Source organism: Meles meles, chromosome 12 (assembly GCF_922984935.1).
Source record: "Meles meles chromosome 12, mMelMel3.1 paternal haplotype, whole genome shotgun sequence".
Lineage (NCBI taxonomy): Eukaryota > Metazoa > Chordata > Mammalia > Carnivora > Mustelidae > Meles > Meles meles.
Genome location: NC_060077.1, coordinates 37613251 through 37622120, shown reverse-complemented (window position 1 = coordinate 37622120; position 8870 = coordinate 37613251). Strand labels below are relative to the sequence as shown.

Genomic DNA, 8870 nt, shown 5'->3' with positions numbered 1-8870 from the left:
GAGAATTCAAACTGCATTTTTTTTTTCCCACCTTATCAGTGCCTTAGGGGCTGCTCAGAAGTGTACCTTTGTGTTCTCTGAAACAAGGGTTTGCTAAGAAAAGGACGAGTGTCAATAAGATTAGACACTGTTTTCTTAGCTGAGTGCCCTGGCACCATTCAGGGACTTGGGGTGCCATTTACATATAAACAGTGTAATTGCAGGGATAGCAGGAGCTGGTACAAATTAGGCTGGTGCTTGATATGCTAATTACAATTCTCTATAATCCAAGGAGGCTGTTTGGAAAGAGAATTTAGAATTGGAGAGAACTGAAACTGGTGAGGTTAAGTGACTTGCCAGAAGGTCACATAGCTCATGAATTAGAACTTGTCTGTGTTTTGAATGTACAAAAGGTTTGACGTACTGTATCTCATTGAATCCTTGCAGTTCTTGGGGGAGGATTTTTATCGCTATTATGGTCTTGCTGTTGGTGGACAAAGGAAGCTCCATGGAGAGAAATTAAGGCACAGTTTGCCCAGATTCACTCAGCTAACAAGATCCCCTGTGGTCTTTTGAGATTTGGAGGTCAGTCTGGTCCTCAAGAAGGTCATTGGCACGTCATTCTTTGCTTGCCGCGGGCAGAGCAAGACTGGGTGTTAAAGAAACAATGACCGTGGGCTGCCTAGTTCCCATTATTATTATTTTTTAAAGATTTTTATTTGTTTATTTGAGAGAGAGAGCCAGAGAGAGGGCACAAGCAGGGGGAGCAGCAGAGAGAGAGGGGGCTTGATCCCAGGACCCTGGGATCATGACCTGAGGCCAAAGGCAGATGCTTCACTGCTTAACCGACTGAGCCACCCCGGCCCCCCACCTAGTTCCCATTACTATTATACATTATGAAAGTCTGGTTTCTTTAATCAGAAAAAAAAAAAACCCTATAAATTTTCTGTAATTTAAATTAGCCTTCGGGGCACTTGGCCGCCTCAGTCAGTGAAGCATGCAACTCTTGAATTCAGGAGGGTGAGTTCAAGCCCTGCATTGGGCCTTGAGCCTACTTAAAAAATAATAATAATAAAGGAAAATAAATTAGTTTTCTGTTTAGTACCCAACCAAATTCACTATTATGAAGATTTTTATATTGCATTCCATGTAAAGCTTTGTAAATAGGAACAAAGATTTTATTAACATTGTGAATCAGGAGAAAAAATGTATAAAATTTTCCTTTCCATTTCCCCCCTCATTTGAGATTAGTAGTGTATCTAGCAACAATTGATGCAGTATATTCTCTGTCTTTACTTTTATTTTTTTTATTTTTATTTTTTTAAAGATTTTATGTATTTATTTGGGAGAGAGAGAGAGGATGAGCAGCGGGGAGGAGCAAGAGGAGAGGGAGAAGAAGGCTCCCCACTGAGCAGGGAGCCCCAGGCAGGGAGGGACTCCATCTCAGGACCCCGGGATCATGACCCGACCTGAAAGTAGATGCTTCACTGACTGAGCCACCCAGCAACCCCACTGTCCTTACTTTTCAAAAATTAGGAAAGAAAACATTCATGTTTATGTGTTTGGAGAGGCATACTTATACTTTTGCATAGTAGAAGTAATGGGTGGGTAGATGAATGAATGAATTCATTTCTCCTTTATTCAAGAAATTTCTTAGTGATTGACAGGGCATCTCTCAGACTTACCCTGAAATGTGTGCACAATCTGGTCCTGGTTGTTTGTGCAGGGTAAATATGGAAGTGTTGCAATTCGTATGCCGTAAGTCCAGCTTAGGCATTCCGCTCCCGTGCTGCGCCCTGAAGCAAGCCAACCTTGCAATGACAGGACAAGGGAATCAGTCATTACCCAGAGAACTTCCGAGAGCTTGGACAGTGTGCAGGATAGAGCTCGGAGGCTGAGATAGGGGCACCGTGAAGGAGATGGGTGATGGCTGTGTATTGCATATAGACAATGCTCAAGGAAAACATACTCTCTGAATTGATTGGCTTAGAAGTCATTGGGCAAGCAGAGAGAGGAGAAAGATGAAACTTCTGAAGCCCAGAACCAACTTAAAGGATCAGGAAAGTGGTACAGAGAAGCATCTTCTCTTCCTTCAAGCATCAGCCTTGTCCTCTAAAAGTGCCTTCCAGGTAGACTCCTGGCCATCCTTCTGCCTCCTTCGATAGACCCTCCGACAGCACATAGTTCTAGGAAAACCTCAATGTCCTCCAAAGCAGATAAACAGAGGGACGGGATTGTGACAACTCTCTCCTTAGTTCTCAATGTGGAAACACTGCCACAGGGGACAAGGAACGGAAAACATCCAAATCTGTGGCAAGAGATGCTAAGACAATTCCACACACAAATGCGAAATCATCAGTTACACCATGCACACTGATGACATGATTTTCTTTTCTCTTTAAGATTTATTTATTTATTGAGAGAGAGAGAGAAAGTGTGGGTGGAAGAGCAGAGGGAGAGAGAGACTCCTTCTGAGCCAGGAGCCTGACTCCAGGCCCCAAGATCATGACTTAAGTTGAAATAAAGAGTCAGATGCTCAACCAATGGAACCACCTAGGCGCCCACAGGATTTTCACATCTACAAAGGCTACTGCTATCATTAAGGGCTTTCCTAAGGCATTTTGTTAAATCAGCATTGGATCTGACCACATTATCTCTGCACTTGAATAAATGTCTGGGATGGAGATGCTTACAGTTTTTGAAGGCACTGATCAAAGTCATGCTTCTTCATCTGATAGCAGGTAAGTGCCACCCAAGGGCAATCTCAGTGGGCTGGCCCTTGTCCATTGCGAATTTCACCATGGAGCACAAATGGAAACAGGTCCAAACACAGCAGTATTGTCAAATGGACACAAGAAAATCTCAAGTCATTTCCCTCGTGCCTGTTTTCAAGTCTCAAAGAATCTAATTGCTTCTTCCTTGGCTCCTCTCAAATGATGCTTTCGTAGGGCCACACGTAAACTTCTGAAGGGACCTAAAGACAGCTGGTTGTTTCAGGGGCTCAAGGTCAGCCTTTCCCTAGGTCACCATACAGGGATCAGGGATTGTGCTGCTCCTTACTCAGTGGCTCATTCACATTTTTTAATTAAAAAACTGCTTCCCCACCTTTTCAAATTTTAACGTATATAGAATCTGAGCAGAACACATTTTTCCTGTAGGACTCCGTGCACTCCCAAGGATCTTTGATTCCTGCTAAATATAAACTCTCCTTCCACCATCATCTCACCGATGAATGGAAATTCTAGAAACACTGCTGGCTTTCTGAACCCAGAGAGCAGACATCAGGCATTAAATTTCCCATGAAGAAGCAAGACATCCACGGTTATCATTTCTGCCTGAGGATGGTTAGCTCTCTCCTTCCTGTTGCCTCTCTCACACATCTGTCCTCTGTGCATCTGGCGAAGTCACCTCCCTTTCACCCCTAGGCAAGGTCCCCAGCCGCTCTGCTGGATGCCTGCCAGCCTGGGTCGCCCCACCCATGGAGCATATGCTGGGAGGCAGTGCAGGGACGACAGTGGGTGAGAACTCCTGAGGGCAAAGCTTGGCTCTGGCACTCAGTGGTGTGGTGGGGTTTGCTGAATTACTTCTTAAAAATAAATAAAATCTTTGGAAAAAAAAAAAGAAGAAGGAAGAGAACAGCTTATCTAGTCCCCTTATTCCCTTTGATAAGCCTCATTTGCTACCTCCACCGTAAAGCCTGACCAGACTTAATTCCTTCCCTTTGCATGTTTTCTTCCTTTTTTTAAAAAAATTTGCAAATCAGAATACCTATTCATAATTTTCCAGTAAGAAATGGACTACCAGGGCACCTGGGTGGCTCAGTGGATTAAAGCCTCTGCCTCTGGCTCAGGTCATGATCCCAGGGTCCTGGGATGGAGCCTGGCATTGGACTCTTTGCTCAGCAGGAAGCCTGCTTCCCCGCCCCCTCCCTGGCCCCTGCCTGCCTCTCTTGTGATCTCTGTCTGTCAAATAAATAAATAAAATCTTAAAAAAAAAAAAAGAAAGAAAGTAATGTACTACCAAGCACATTCTTGCCTTGCAAGTGGATTTATGTAGGAAAGCTAAATTACCATCGGAAAGTTGGTGGGCACAGACTCAGAGGTGCTCATGTATCAATGATACATTGCTTCATACCTTCATCTCCACTAGTAATAGCTGGGATCTTTATTTAGGTCTTGCTGGATGCCCAGCTATAGGGTTCTCAATATCTGCGTATTAAAATATCATCTCGGGGTCGCCTTGGTGTTACAGTGGGTAAAGCGTCTGACTCTTGGTTCCCGCCGGTGTCCTGATCTCAGGATTATGAGATCGAGCCCCATGTGGGGCTCTGTGCTCAGTGGAGGGGTTGCCTGAGACTTTCTCAACCCCTCCCTCTGCCCCAAACCCTGATGTAACCTCTCTCTCTCTCTCGCTCTCAAAAATAAGTAAATAAATAAATCTTTTAAAAAATGTAATCCTCACAAGCCCTGTGAGTAAGGCACCATTATTATCATCATTTTTTAAGAGAACTGAAGCACGGAGAGTAGGTCACCCATCCGAGGATACAAGTTGGCAATGTTGGGGTCTGGCGTCAGAGCCCTAGCTCACAGCCGCTGGCTTGCGCTTTCTCATAGAAGTAATGGGGCAAGCCCTTGCCGCTGACTCACTGCACCTTGCATGACGTTCATGGCCCCAAACTCACCCAGCTGTTTTTATTTTGCTGCTGCTTGATATTTGCACATCTTTCCCCACACTCGCAGCCTTCGGCTTAGGAGGAGCAGGGAAGGAACTACGGGTTGCCGATCTTCTCTTTTCCTTTAATGTCATACATCGTTGCTTTCAGCGGAAGTGCCAACAGCAGGAAGTGACAAGAATAGAAAGCAATAGCATAGAGGTCCTAGGTCATTCGTGCTTCTTTGAACACTATACCAGGCGAGTCCCGGTCTGGGCTGCTCCTGATTCAAAAGGAAAGCTTCTCTGTGCTGCCGGAGCCCTTGCTTACTGAGTCTTAGATCTGGGCTTCTCAGGAGAACACTCCCCTGTTCCCAGTAGTGCCTGAATTTACAAATTCTTTAAAGGGTGTGAATCTGCTCTGTCATTCACTCTGACAAGATCCAGGCATCTAGGACAAATTCTTTGCTGGTTTTTGTGATCTTGATTTTGCTGCACTTCATTGACTGAGATTCAAATGAGTTTCTCTTTGAAAAGCTATAGGATGACGATACTTCTCGTCCATCTTCTCGCCCCGGAAGTATATGTAGAAATAGTATAAAAGAATGCTTTGGCCTCCATAATTCTCAGTGACTAAAGCGAAAATGAAATCCAGAATGTTCTCCTTGATAGAACATTTGCTAAGACTCTAGAATCTTGCTGAGTGAAGAAATAGAAGGGCATCATCCCCGAAGAGGGATTTGAACAGACTGACGATTCTTCTAAGTTTTAAGTAACCAGTCCCTTGACCTTGATGATACATTTGTAGAGACTTTCAAGAGTGGGAGCAAGGAAAGGAGGAGAAAGGCAACTTTGATGATTACATAAAATCCTGATGCCTGTAGAATGTTCTCAGTATGTGGAATATTCAAGGTGCCAGACAATGACAAAGATACAACTCTTTTCGTCTTTAAGAATAAAGACCAGAAGGATAGCCACAGCAATGGCGGCAGCTCTCCTCCAGCTCTGAAAGTTCCTGGCTGTCTTCCTTCTTGACCCCCACTTGCTCCAGTGGTGAGTTACAGTAGTTAGAAAATAGGCAGAGATCTACCACCTACCTACTGCGTGCGGATTTCTGTACTGCCCTGTGGCTCTGTACTTGAGAAGGTTATCCTCTTTGGAAGACAGCCAAGAATACATCTACAGAGTTGAAAGAGAACCCCTGGCCCAGATAACAATCTTCTCTGTAGCATTTTTTGAAACATCGCCTTCAGCCTAGGCAATGCTTTTCCCGAGAGCTTGTGATGGTACTTTTTTTAAAGACAGCCCGTTCCACTCTATTTCACTTATCTTTTAAGGGATGAAAACAATTAAATCCTTTAAATAGTGTGTTAATACAGACTAGACAATGACTTTTTATTTTCTTTATCTCCTCTTTCTATGCTTCCATGATTATTTCATTTTTCATTATTTGACAAGTTTCTAAACTCCTTGATGATATTTGAGAAGCACCCTACAGAGAAAACAGAAATAAGCAAACAAATTAGGTTGCATGGCAGAGAGGAACTGGGAGTTCATGAAATCACTGAATGTTATATCCTAGGTGATAAAATGGCGTTATGTTGGTGCAAAAAATAAGATCCTCATGTCACTGTAGGACAAAAGCAATTCGTGGAGATAAAAGACTGTCTGTTTCACATCATCTCCAAAGTAGGCTTTGATCTGGACAGCTACTAAGAAGGTTTTGCTGCTCAGAGACTTGCAGTCATTAAATATATACTGATTTTTCAATATTTACACAGTCTTTTTCAAGGGCAAACACGACCCATTAACGCACGAAGATTGTGCTTCACCGATTCATATATTTGTAAAACAGAGAATGGTTGCTCTGTTCTGTTTCAGTTTGATGCCTTGCCTTATGCTGATCCCAGGACCCCAGGACCATGACCTGAGCCCAAGGCAGATACCTAATCTACTGAGTCACCCAGGCGCCCTCTCTAACAGTCTTCTATCCAATTATATGTAAAAAAGTTAAACAAAATGAAAAATTCGTGTCTTCTTAGTGAAACTGGACGTAAACAGGAGTCTGTCTGATCCAATTTGGATAACGTTCTTACCTTGAGGAATGTGCATGCGTCATGGGGTGACCTTATAGCCTGAGCTGCCTGTTCAGGTCCAGCTCATGCCTGTTGTCTCATGTCATTATTAATAGTGTCCCTTCATTCTCAAATGTTCTTTTTTTCTTTTTTTGAGTTTTTATATTTGAGTTTATTCCTCATTTAACTTTTAAAACACTACTATAGTTTAATATTAAAACAAAAACAATAGCAAGTAATGAGCTATGATTATAGTCCTTCACTCATTCACTACTGCACATAAAGTGCCAGCGGTGTTATTCACTGGCCCCATTAAGAGATCTGACACTGAGGGGCGCCTAGGTGGCTCAGTGGTTTAAGCTTCTGCCTTCGGCTCAGGTCATGATCTCAGGGTCCTGGGATCAAGCCTCGCTTCAGGCTCTCTGCTCAGCAGGGAGCCTGTTTCTCCCTCTCTCTCTCTGCCTGCCTCTCTGCCTACTTGTGACCTCTCTCTCTGTCAAATAAATAAATAAAATATTTAAAAAAAAAAAAAAAAGAGATCTGACCCTGAACACCAGCCCTGGGATGATGTTCATCATCCTCACATGCTTCCCCATTGTAATGGTGCCGTCTTTCCCGATTTGGATCAAAGTCCACCAGTTCTACCTGGTCCGTTTCATCAGTCTCTTCTACTGCCTTCCTCTCAGGCAGGAGTTTTTCCAGCAAAGAGAGTTTATCAGGAGAGAGAAAGCCATTCTCAGGAAAGTTTACCTTAAATTCGACGATGAGGTGACCCTTCTCATATGGTCTACGATAAATTGGTGTGCCTTCATTTAGCACACACTTGATATCTCCAAGCTTGACAATTTGACCTGGATGAGAGGTGACGACAATGGTTCGGTTGTCAAGAGTAGATTTTGGCTTTTGAAAACCGCACAGTGCTTCAACCAGCTGTATGCCCATACACATGAAAAGGTCTTCTCCTCGCCGAGTAAAAACAGCATGGTCCTTCTAATCTAAAACAATGATAATATCTCCTGGTTCCAGTCCTGGTTCTTGGTCTTCTTCACCATGGAATGTTATCTTCTGGCCATCTTTCATGCCTTTGTCAATATGAATGTCTAGAATCTTCTTCTCTCGAACTATCTTCCTTCCATTGCAGTTTTTACATCTATCTTTAGGACTGATCCGTTCCCCATGGCCCTGGAGCTCCATGCACACAGACTGAATTTGCTGAGCCATTCCAGGTCCTATCTGATGAATTCTTATTTGCATTCCAGTACCTGGACAACTGGGACAACATTCAACTCCTCCTTTCTTACCACCTCGGCCTTCACATTTATCGCAAATCACATTCTTTTGCAGCGCTAGTTTTCTTGTTGCACCATTGTATAAATCTTCTAAGGTTACTGAGAGCTGATGCACAACATTTTTACCTCTCCTTTCTCTCTGCATTCTTCCTCCTCCTCCAAACAACATATCAAAGATGTCCATGGGAGAGCCAAAACCACCACTGGTGCCACTTTCTTTAATTGCCTGTTCGTCTCCTTTGTTATACTTTTCTTTGCATCAGGGAGTACTTTGTAAGCTTGAGAAATCTGTTTAAACTTCTCTCCTTCATTTGGATTCTTATCAGGGTGGTACTTCAAGGCCAGTTTCCTGGAGAACTTTTTCAATTCTTCTAGGGTGGCATTGGGTTTGACCCCCAAAATATCATAGTAAGTGGTTTCTTTCACCATTTTCTACAGCTGGTGAGAGGGCCAAGGCCGATGTGGGGGAGCAGGAAGGAGCGCGTTGCTGGGTGCAGCTCAGGTAGCCGCTGCTCCTCCATTCTCAAGTATTCTATGGTCTGATCATGATAACCCTAATCATAGACAAGAGGACTGCTTCAGAATAACAACCAGTGGGTCCCTGGGCTGGGGGTTCCTAACTAGGGGCTGACAAAAGAACAGAATGGCAATGCTCTCCAAGGCCTCTTTTGCTTTCAATTTCTCAGATCCTGTGGGGGAGTATTAAAAGAGACAAATGTGAAATGGACTTATTCTAAGTAATAGTACTGAGGGCCACTGAGAAAACACGATTAACTCTCAAGGCGCCTGGGTGGCCCAGTTGGTTGAGCATTCGACTCTTGGTTTCGGCACAGGTCATGATCTCAGGGTCATGAGATGGAGCACTGAGTCAGGCCCC

The 8870-nt window shown here is 43.7% G+C and overlaps 1 pseudogene; it reads right to left on the bottom strand.

Moving 5' to 3' along the window:
- Positions 1 to 7241: 7241 nt before the first annotated feature.
- LOC123953879 lies at positions 7242 to 8422 on the bottom strand (annotated as a pseudogene).
- Positions 8423 to 8870: the final 448 nt, after the last annotated feature.